The sequence below is a fragment of the Gopherus flavomarginatus genome, chromosome 2 (genome assembly GCF_025201925.1).
Source record: "Gopherus flavomarginatus isolate rGopFla2 chromosome 2, rGopFla2.mat.asm, whole genome shotgun sequence".
NCBI lineage: Eukaryota > Metazoa > Chordata > Testudines > Testudinidae > Gopherus > Gopherus flavomarginatus.
In genome coordinates this window covers 299,621,977-299,634,020 of record NC_066618.1, presented here as the reverse complement: position 1 = coordinate 299,634,020, position 12,044 = coordinate 299,621,977, and positions in this window count along the sequence as shown.

Genomic DNA, 12,044 nt, shown 5'->3' with positions numbered 1-12,044 from the left:
ACCTGCCCCCCACTGGCCAGCCTGCCCCCCCGTCACTCCCCAATTAACCCCCCGGCACAGCTCCTGCCCCCCATCACCCCCCAATTAACCCCCCAGCACAGCTCCTGCCCCTCCACTGGCCGGCCTGCCCCCCATCACCCCCCAATTAACCCCCCCAGCACAGCTCCTGCCCCCCCACTGGCCGGCCTGCCCCCCGTCACCCCCCAATTAACCCTCCAGCACAGCTCCTGCCCCCCCACTGGCCGGCCTGCCCCCCATTACCCCCCAATTAACCCCCCCAGCACAGCTCCTGCCCCTCCACTGGCCGGCCTGCCCCCCATCACCCCCCAGTACAGCTCCTGTCCCCCCAGCATTGGCCAGCCTGCCCCTCCATCACCCCCCAATTAACCCCCCCAGTACAGCTCCTGCCCCACCCCCACTGGCCGGCCTGCCCCCCATCATCCCCCAATTAACCCCCCCAGAACAGCTCCTGCCCCCCCCACTGGCCAGCCTGCACCCCATCACCCCCCCTTAACCCCTCCAGCACAGCTCCTGCCCCCCCCACATTGGCCAGCCTGCCCGCCATCACCCCCCAATTAACCCCTCCAGCACAGCTCCTGACCCACTCCAGCACTGGCCAGCCTGCTCCCCCATCACCCCCCAATTAACCCCCCAGCACAGCTCCTGCCCCCCCACTGGCCAGCCTGCCCCCCATATTGCCCTCCCCCAATTAACCCTCCCAGCACAGCTCCTGCCCCCCACTGGCCAGCCTGCCCCCATCACCCCCCCCAACCCCTCCAGCACAGCTCCTGACCCACTCCAGCACTGGCCAGCCTGCCCCCTGTCACCCCCCAATTAACCCTCCCAGCACAGCGCCTGCCCCCCACTGGCTAGCCTGCCCCCCGTCACCCCCCAATTAACCCCCCCAGCACAGCTCCTGCCCCCTCCAGCATTGGCCAGCCTGCCCCCCCATCACCCCCCAATTAACGCCCCCAGCACAGCTCCTGCCCCCACCACTGGCCAGCCTGCCCCCCATATTTTCCTCCCTCAATTAACCCCCCCAACACAGCTCCTCCCCCCCACTGGCCAGCCTGCCCCCCCATCACCTCCCCAATTAACCCCCCCCCGCACCACTCCTGCCCCCTCCAGCACTGGCCAGCCTGCCCCCCATATTGCACCAAGCCCAGCGGGTCCCACCTGAGCCAGGGGGACGTTATGCTGAAGTGTGATGTGGAAGGTGGTGGGCTGGGTCCATTGGGGATGCAGGGGGCAGAGTCTGTCAGTGACGTGGTGGTGAATGGGCCGGGTAGGCGAGAACATGAGCTAAAGAAGGGGCCCTTCGCTGCTGTTCATTGTCTCTCAGTAGCGCCTGGAGGCTCCACAATGGCAGCCCTGTTGTGGCAGGTGCTGCCCACACAGTCCCTGCCCTGAAGCATTTACAAGGCAGGACAGTCAAGGTGGGAGGGGAGGAAGGGGTGGCAGATGAGGCCCAGATCTCCCAGCACTCAGCACCCACAACTTGACATGCTCAGCTCCCATTTAGGGACCTAAAGGCAGCCTAGCTTTGCCAGCGTGCTCCACAGCCAGTGCCCAACGTGCAGGGGTCTCTTGAAACATAGCCACTTATTCTGGAGCCACAGACCCCAAGGTGAGGAACAAAGCCTCTAGCAGAGGCCCTGGGCGGGGTTTCGCCTTCCTCTGCAGCGTGGGGCACAGGTCACCTGCTGGAGGATTCACTGCACCTTGAGGTCTTTACACCACGATTTGAGGATGTCGGTAACTCAGCCAGGGGTTAGAGGTTTGTTACAGGAGTGGGTGGGTGAGATTCTGTGGCCACGTTGTGCAGGAGGTCAGACTGACCGTAATGGTCCCTTCTGACCTTGAAGTCTGTGATTCGATGATGTTGAGGAAAAGGCTGGCCCCACACCTAGGGAGCGAAGGGGTGTCAGCAGCCTGCAATACTGATTGTTTAACCCTACATGTGCTTTGCTGGATGCCGTGCCGTGCTGGCCTGGAATTGGGAAATTCAAGGAACCTTTCCCAGCAGGGAGATGCGTTGGGCTGTGGAGACACCTCCCAAAGGGAGCAGTGAATGCTTCGTCCCTGGAGAATTCACCTTTGGGCCCAGGCCTGTCCTGATCCCCAGGCAATAGACCAGATGTAGTCCCTAACAGGCCTTTTTCATCTCCGGCTTTTACAATGTCTGCCACCTCTGATCAGAGGGGGTGCAAGTGCCTGGTCTCACCTACAGGAAGCGGTGCCCTTCTGCTCAACCACAGTGTCTGTGTGCTCCCAAAAGGGCCGGCTCCAGGGTTTTTGCCACCCCAAGCAACAACAACAACAAAAGCTGTGACCACAATCAGTGGCAGCTCCACCGTGCCACTTTCTTCTTCAGTGGCAATTTGGCGGCAGCTCCTTCTCTCCGAGAGGGACCTGCCGCCGAAGAGCCTGACGTTCACGTGCTGCCCCTTCCCCTTGGCCGCCCCAAGCAGCTGCTTGCTGAGCTGGTGCCTGGAGCCGGCCCTGGCTCCCAGACAGCTTGCACAGTATTGATTGACAGAGTAACTTTGGCCTTCGGGGCTCCCCGTGAAGCCAGCCCATGTGGGTGCAGAGCTCACAGGTGCTTCAGGCTGGGGGAGCCAAATTCCCTCTGCTCGGGTGATGAAGGCAGCGCTATGCCAGGCCCCTCCTTGGCTGGGCAGCGTGTTGACCGCTAGGGCCCAGACTGGCTGCTCCTGGTTAGCTCTGATCATGCCCTGTAACTCCAGCCTTGCTGTCCAGTGTGCAGGTGCCTTGGTGCAGTGAGCTCTGCCCATGGTCCCATACAGAGTAAGATTCCCCCAGCCCAGCCCCTTCCCCCACATTCAATGAGTTGTTGAAAAATATGTAGATCTATTGGGGGATTATTTTTTTTTGTCTCCTGGTTTCTGAGTCTTTAGGGGTCACTGAGGTCACGTTTTAAAACTTTCCCGTTATCAGAAGGGCTAGAAAGTTGCTCTTTTAACAAAAACAAGCCATGAGGTTCCCAGAATCACCTGACAACAGCGCTGAGGCTGTAGGACGTGCCCCAGATAACGCCAAGCTAGTGTCACCAACTCCCAGCTCCAAAGGTCACCCCCCCCACCCCAGGATTGAGAGTTGGTTTAAAAGTCAGATTTTTAAAAAATCATCCAGCTGGGGCCTTTTCTTGGCCTCTGGCTGTTGGAGTCTTTAGGGGTCACGTTTTCAAAGTCTTCTCTGCAACCGTGAGGGGCAGAAGCCAACTCCCCCTGGCCCCCTTCCTCCGTCAGGCCCCTGGAAGTTACAATCTCCTTCCACATCAGACACGAAAGCTGAGATTTCCACCCAGTCCCAGGACTCCAGGAACTGGGGCTTTAAGCAAACCACCAAATATCATGAGACTCGTGCTACAATCCCAAGAGACTTAGCGAAGGGTTGAAATCAAACACAGCCTGATGCTGCTTGTTCCAGGGACACTTGACAGACTGGTTGGGGGTGTGGAGGGGAGACATGTACCTGGGGGGAGGGGCTAGCAGGCCAGCTGATGGGGAGTGCACACCTGGGGTGTTTGGTGACCATCAGGGCTGGCTCTAGGCACCAACGTCCCAAGTATGTACTTGGGACGGCACTTTTCAAGGGGTGGCCTTTTGCTTCAGTGGAGGCACTCCAGCTTTTATTGCTGTTGTTGTTGCTTGGGGCGGCAAAAACCCTGGAACTGGGCCTGGTGACCACCTATTGGGTAACTGAACCCTAATAAAAAGCACTGGGCTCCTAAGACTGAGGTGACCCCGGGGAGCTCTCCAGAAGCAAGCTGGGCACAGGTTCTGCTCCCAGCTGACCACCAGTTTATCAGGGGCAGAGTGTGTATTTATTTATTCTCTGCATAGTGTCGCAGGGGCATTAGAGACAAAGCCAATGACACAGTGCCTGGCCCCAGGTGTCTGGCGTCAGATCTGTGGCGCGGGGGCTCCTGGATTCCGACTTCCAGCTTCAGAAGCCGAGAGGGGAAGTTTTGAGCGAGAACCGTTGGTGTGTGACAGTCAGAGCCTTCAGGCTGGAGCCTCCTCTCAGCCTGGCTGGATTCTGCCAAATTCCACTGCCCGCAGAGGCTGCTCTGGATGGACACGGGTGTGGCAGGCAGGGCCAGGGCCCTTTTGTGTCTTTGGGAGGATGTGGCCATGCTCACGTCCTCCAGCTGGCAGCACTCGGAGAGATGACGGCTGAAGTATCACCACCCCCCTGCCCTGGCTAGGACCTTTGCTCTGTGCTAACCCTGGGGGATCCGGAGCTCAGATGGGGCCAGATGCTGATCTCCCAGTGTGATGCAGGGGTAGCCCCATGGTGGCCAATGGAGAGAGGCATATCAAGGCTAGAGGGGATGTGAGTGAATGGAACCAACATCTCAAGCCCACCCCCATCCTTCCACCCCTGGGGCAGAGAAATGCCTAGTGACTTCCCGGGCACATGCACCTGCTGCCACACGGGCTGATCAGTGCCCCCCATCCCATCCCAGAGGTGTAAGGGATCCTGGCTTTGCACTCGATGCCAGCTTGGTGCTTTGCCAATTGCCCCATCTGACCCAAAGCTCCGGAAGGAGAGGTCTCGTCTTCCAAACCCAGGTAAAACCGAGGCCCCAAGCACTCGGAATCAGTGAACCCCCCAGGAGTCAGGGTGTAACCCAGAGTATCCTGGCTGGGTCCCAACTCAGCTAATCCCATTCCACCTCCCTAATTTTCTCCTGTCCCTGTTATGTAGTGCCACTGTGTGATGTCAAACAGCTGCTGCTTTCTACCAGAGTGGGCTGCATTTCAGTGGTGAGTGAAAGATGCAATTCTCATCGCACAATGGTATGAATCAGGAGAGGTTCCCGAGGTTGATGGAGACACCCTGGTACTAAGGACAGAGACTCAGGCTCCGTCTGCTTTGGTCTTGTTCAGGAAATGTAACGCGCTGCAGACTCCTGAGGTTATTGGAACCCACTGGCAGAGCGTGTGTATCACGTCTCACATTAGTAGCTGATCAGCGAGAGAGAACAGCCTGCTATTGCTACCAGCTAATGGAGTTCCTTCTTTAGTTTGAGTGGCAGGGTCCTTTGTTCTGGAAGTCCTGGTGTTCAGACCTGGCCTACGGGCTGTGCAAGGGAGGTTGTGATGTTACCCCCTGCTAATGGGGGGGTCTGTGTATGTCCAGAGGGAGAAGGAACCCTTTAGACATGCAGGAAACAGAAGCAGCTACCAACACACAGGACATGCAGCGCAGGGGAATGTCCATATGTAGCTTTATTCACACAACATGGAGTCGCCGCTACATGTCCATGCTTCATAATTACAGAGTTAGTCAGACAACGTTACACAGTAGGTTGCCCCCCTAATTGCCTTCAAGGCCTGTGGCATTAAAGGTCAAAGGTTACTCAGCATGTCTTATAAATGTCCATCCCCACCGCGAATGCGACTGACCGAGAGCCGTGTCTCGTCTGTTTCCCTTCGCCTGCGTTGCTCGCAGCCTGCCCAGTGCCTGAGATGATTGTCCAAGGAAAACATTGGGGAACTGGGGTGTGATGGGGAGGGAAATCAGATTTTTAAATTCACTGGGACACTTGAAAGGAACGAAAAAGAGACAAAAACACAGCGTCCAGCAGTGACCTCTGTGATCCCAGGCCCAGCACAATTCCTGGCTAGAGAACCCACTGGGGTAACATGGTGACTCCATCTCGTGCCACGCAGCACTGCTCTCCAGCCTCTGCACCGTGCGAGCGACAGGCCGAAGAACCAACAGCACCAGCTGAGGAACGATGCCAGGCACTGAGCCAGCTCCTGAGCTCAGCCCACTGGTCTAGCTCTGGGTGACTCCACTCACACTCCCCCGCCACTCACTGGGAGGGAGCTGCTCTTGCTTTGGGCTGGCGCCAATGCAGGATCGGGCCCATCGAGTTCAGTGGACTCGTCCCAGATTGACACCTGTGTTAACCCAGAATCCAGCCCTTTGACTGGATATACTAGATGCTAGGGGCTGGCCCACAAGGACTGGCCTGGTTTGCTCTGGCTGTAATGTAAGCCTGTGAGCTTACGTGGGTATAAACCTGGGGGCGGGGGACATGCTGTGGAGTCAGCAGAGCTGCGCAGGTGGAGGCGAGGGGAGAATCAGGCCCAGTTCCTGGTCTGTCTGAGTTCTGCTTTGCCTGCGGAATTTAATGCTGGTGAGAGATGCCAGATTGAATGCCCTGGACAGCAGGATGGGCACAGGCAGGCTCCACATTGCCAACACAGCCCCACCTGGAGAGACCCCCCTGGGTGGGGGAGCAGATAGTTGGGGTCACATGTGCTAGGGCACATTAGTGGTTAGTCACTGAGTGGTTAAAAGCAAGTTTCACTTTAGGGGGTTTCTTAGTTTGGAACAGACCCGGGAGGGGTGGGGGAATCTTTGTTGCCCATTGATGGAGAATGCACCTCCAGCCCCAAATGCCTTCCTGAGCAGTCGCCTTTGTCTCCTGTAATGTCTGGCTCGCTCCCTGCTGCGGCCATGAGTGGTTTGGTTGGTTCTTTTTTTGTCTTTTTAATAATAAATAAAAACTCAAGTCTAAAAAAATTGATATATAAAATTGAGGGGAAAAACCGAGTTTATGAGGACGAGAAGAACAAAGTCAGAACATCTGAAACGTACAAAGCTGGAGAAAGGCCAGTTCCATCTAAAAATAAAAACAAAAGGGAGAAGAAGGAGGAGAATCGGCTCCGGAGCTTCTAATGAGATCAAAAGAGCTTCTGGGTAGCTAAAAATCTCTGTACAACTTCTGTCCTTAACTGAGAAAAGCTGGAGCCAATGGGCAGAGAATCCGTGTCAAACCCCCATTCCCCGTGCCCCGGGATTCAGGCAGTACTTCCAGCATTAATGTCCAGGCTTACTCCCACTGAAGTCAAGGGTGCAATTCCCACTGGCTTCAGTGGGGTCAGGATCCAGCCCCCTGATCTCATGCCGGTGTAAATCTGGAGTAAAACCCACTGATGCGGATGGACTTGCGCTCGGGTAAATGAGACCAGAACTAGAATTTGGTTCAACAGGACAAGCCTATTCAGGCTGCAATTCCTGTCCCCACCTTGGGAAAACCTCCAGCGACTGCTGGGAAAGGCCTGATGGGTTCCCATCTGGGCACATCAAATTGATAATGCTAAAGCGAATCAATCGACAAGTTACGCAGAGATCTGCCGGCAGCAAGCACACAACCGGGGCTCCCCACACAACCGGGGCTCCCCATATGTGGCCCACTCCAGCAGGGGGGACAGCAAGGAGCTGGTCCGACCGCTCTGTAGCAAACAGCTCTGTGCCAGTCACTTCCTTTGGCGCTTGCGGCTGTCCAGATGCTGAGCGAGTCCTAGAGACACACTGCCTGGGAATTCAGCACTAATCTGCGTCTGTTTATTCCACGGTGGCCCCAGCAGTGCTCTGCTCCCCTGCCACACATGGGGCCAAACTCATCCCTGGCTTCAAGGGATTCCTGTAGGGAATTTGCCCCTTCTCCTATTTAAAGGGACATTGTCAGGTTCAATTCCCTTCCCTGGCTTCCTAGCAGCACCTAAGCTGATTTGCTCAGCTCAGGCTGTGCAGCTAGAGCGGTCGGTTTCACTTCCTGGTTATCAGGGCGCTTTGGGGAGCAGGGGAAATTTCAATCCCATTTTGAATGTTGACCAGGCAGATTTCATGAACGCATCCCCTCTGCTGCCTGGTGATCAGACCATTTCTGTAACACAGCCTGTGTTTTTGGCCCAAACTCCCTGACAATGTCTCTTGAAAGAGCCACGTTCCCCTAGGCTTTGGTACCTGTGGGAAGGTGTAGCCCCCGGGAGAAGGGGCTCCCAGCCTGGCTGGAGACTCAAGGGCCAGCTTCTGATCTCTGTGTAGGGGAGATCTCTCTGGATCCGCTGAGATCAGAATCCTGCTACACTAGCACATCTCCTACGGGCTTCAAGAGCAGAGACAGCAGGCACTGGGTCCTGGAGGCTTCCACCCAACAGCGCCTCCTTAGCTGCTTCCAAGGAAAGTGAGGCGCCTACCAGCTGCTCTGTCAGGAAGACCCAGGGAGCGGTGCAGGGGCAGGATCTGGCCCTGGGCCAGGTGTGGAACTTGTGCAAGCAGTGAACCAGCCAGTGGCAGAAACAACCCGATGGGCACTGAGCCTTGACACTTGACCCTGTTGTGTGTGTTCGGCTGGGGGAGCAGCAGAGACTCAATCAGCTGCTTGGGAGAGAAGGCTCTTAGACCAGGCTGCCCATTGGGTGGGACCCTCAGCGCCCAGCAATGAACTGCCAGCATCTCACTGCCGGAGGATTCTACCATTCCACTTTTGCCTTCTTGACTGATTCTGCGGCAGCTACACTGGGAATGACCAGACGGCCTCTGCCCTTGACTGAGGGGAGTCAGAGCCGCAGAAGGTCCTGTCCCTGAAGGAACCGCCCAAGGGCCTTTCTCTACAGACACGGGGGGAAGAGGAGGAGTATTTTTTGGTCAAAAGCCATGAAGAAACCCTGCAATGGAACGGGGACAAAAGCTAATTGTTGTGCAACGAAAGGGCGACAGACAATGGCTCTAAAGATAAATAGCATCTGGATTTAAAACTCTGTCATTAGCGATTTTTACTATGTATCTCTCTCTCTCTCTCTTTATATCTCTCTATATAATCTGACTGGCCTGGGATGCGCCGTAACATTCCAGCTTTACAGGAATGCACTAAATAAAAGTAATCTCTCCCTCTCCATCGCTCTCGCTCCTGTTGCTGGAGCTACTCTAGACGATGCTTCTAGAATCTTGCCCTCCCTGCGCTGCAGGGGGGACGGATTAGATGGTGTGCGAGGACCCTTCCATTTGTAAGTTCTCCTGGTGAAAGAGGGGACATAGGGCTCCACTTACACCCAGAAACCCCAGCTGGGGTGTCGGGCTGACCTCGACCAGCCTCATCTCCGTTAGCCCTGTACATCCTGACTGCAATCTCCAGAGGATGAGCAGGCATCTCTAGGGGAGTCCATACAAGAGCTGGTTTTCTGCTGATCGAGGGTCCAATCCTGAGACGGGCCGAGGGTCCTAACCTCCTACTGACATCATGGGAGCTGAGGGCCCTTGACAGCTCACAGGGCCAGGCCCATGAGCAGCAGAGTTGCTGGGTCCTGAAAGGAGCTTGCCCAGCCAGATGGGAGCTCCCCCATTTTTGCTTTTGGATCCAGTACAGGCACTGATTAAGCACGACTCACACTGCAGCCTAGGGGGTGCTGCCTGCGTCACCAGGCCACTGGAAGAGGGCAGAAGGAATGAGCACCAGCCAAATGACTGTCCCTCCCGGGGCGAGAAAGCAGCTCTCCTAATGCCCTTCTCCTGGAGCCTGCAGTGGGCAACGTCAAAAGCCGATTCATTGCTCACTCTGGCTCTAAGACCAGGCTGCTGCAACAGGGAGAAACCCTGACACACAAGCCTTCCCCGGTGCTGGTGCTGCCACTGCACCCCCTGCTGACAGCTCCTGCTCCTGCAGCAAGAGTCTGGGGCCCGCTGCATCCTGCGACATCTTTGGGGACACATTCTCTCCTTTGGGGACTTGCAGGAGTGCTAGGGGAAACAGCCATAGTCACAGGTCAAATGAACGGCCTGTGGGGCCGACCCTGCTCTCTCACCCTGCCCTGGCCCTTGGGGTTAATGCCACTGGGGACAGGAGAGTCACAGACCAGGTCAGAAAGCCCCCCAGCCTCCCTCAAGGATCAGGACCTCTGTGGGGAGAACCATGACTCTCGGAGGGGAATTTCCCCAGCTGAAGCCATCAGATGACTTGTTAACAGGAAAGTAAGTGAGAAGGACCCTTTGCCTCCCCCCTTTGGTCTGTTGCAGCAGCTGGAGCTTATCTGAATGGCTACCTGGTTACAGCCCTTAGAAGTATTTACAAGCAGCCAGAGTCACAGAGGGTTTGTCTACATGCAGTCAGACAATCGCTGACTGGCTGGGGGGCTCGGGCTAAGGGGAAGGGGCTGTTTAACTGTGATGTAAATGTTCATGCCCAGGCTCTGGGACCCTCCCGCCTTGCAGGGTCCCAGAGCTCAGGCTTCAGCCCAGCCTGGATGTCTACACCGCAGTGAAAAAGCCCCTTAGCTCAAGGCCCGCAAGCCCGAGGCAGCTGGCCTCAGGCCAGCTGTAGGTTTTGAATTGCCATGTGGACATAGGGAACAGGCCAGACATGGCAGGCCGGGGGCATAACTGACCAGAGGCTCCCCAGGATACGGATCGGTCACACAGCTGAGAGGGTTTGTCCAGGCCCAGCCCAGTGAAATCCACTTCCCATTCCAAGTCCTGGGGGGCGGAAATGGCTGAGCACAAAATGAAAGTGCTGCTAGCACTGCCCCAGCACCATACGGGGAATGACCAAGTCGCTCCAGCAAGCAGCACCCTGGGAGCCGGGGTGGGGGCACTACCGCTTGGGATGACCCTGCACTCCTCACTCCCGGGAACATCCCACTGGCGTCCAGGGAACAACTCACTGGGACTTGCAGGGACACACCTGAAAGCTCCTGTTGAACTGGGTCCAGCACCCCTGGGTTTCATCCGGCATGGTGCAGGGAGCTTTCAGCTCCCTTCCTCTCTGGCGGGGGCCAGTGCTGCTCAGCGCTGCCTGGGATCAGGCAAATGGCTGGAACACATCAGCTGGCAATGCCTCCACGGGGGCGGCAAGAATAACTGTTTGGGTAGGAAGGGATGAAATCTCACTGTCAGACTGGACAAGAGAAGCCCAGGCCAGAGACCCCAGCTGAGATCGGAGGGGCCGCAAGGAACCAAGGAAGGTTGGAGACATGAGAGGGGTTAGTTAATCCGTCCCACACAGCATTTGGTACCCAGAGGCAGAACAGACTGTTCTCCACGGGGGTCTGGGACCTCACCGAGAGATCGAGGCCGAAAGCACCAGCCACTGCAGGGTTGCCAGGCTCACCGCTGGGCTGCTCAGGCTCCTCATGGCACCTTGTGTCTCAATCCTTTCCCGGCAGGTGTGTGGGCAGGGAGGGCGTTTGCTGCTGGGGCTGGCTCTCGCTGTTTCTCTCAGGCAGCTGAAGGCACTTGCTCTTTATAGCTGCACGAAGGGAATCACGTCACGACTGGGATCCAACTCGGCTCACCTCTCCCTGCCATCATCCAGGACTCTGTGGGGTTCATGTGTATGGGGTTGGACCCCATCCCTCCCCAGCAGGTTCCCTGATGCCCATCATCTCTCTGAGGAACAGGTTCGCTGGGATGGCTGGGCTGTCTCTTTCCCTTTCTCCGAGAGAGGCTGGATGGAGGGACTGGTGGGAAGTTGTGAAAACACCAAGGGGTTAATCTCTTATCAGCCCAGCTGCTGGCGAGTTCCCAGGGACTCCCTTCCTCAAGGAGGCTCTAGGGAAGTAACTAACCAGACACTCAAATCTGCCAGCCAGGGAGCAGTGTGACATGAGGCCCCTCCTTCAGGCTGGAAGAACTGCCGGCCTTTGGGCACAGCCTCCGTCGCAGACTGTGGAACTCCTTGCCACAGGAGGGCCAGCCCAAGCCTGAGCGTGTTTGACATTCCATGAGAAGCCTTCTCTGATGATGCGATGCACCCTTCTTCGTGGCCAGGTGACAAGGAGGAGGAGAGAGAAGGAAAGAAAGATTTCTCTTACCAGTGAATGAATCCTGGAGAACGACAAGTGAAGGCCCAGTGGGCAATTTTAGCGCTACGCTGTTGTGTGTTCTTGGCACTTAGTCATGCAGTGATAGCCCATGAGAAATACCCGAGAGGACAGACGGCTGGATCTGACTTCTTGCTTCTGTTGCCTGACCCTGTTCCAGCCCAGCCTGTCTCTAACAGTACCGGTTGCTCCGTCCTTGGCAGTAGGAAGGAAAATGTCCCAGAGAGGGGGATGTTCCCAGCGTGGTAGGGATGGCGGGACAATCCCAGATGGATTTTCCTGCCTGACCATGTGTGACTGCCCCACCAGTGCTGTGCACTGCCTCCACACAGCAGTTTCGGTCCCAGAGAGCAGCACGTTGTTCCGGTGGGGACGGGAGCCACAGAAGGCAGGCCAGAGGCC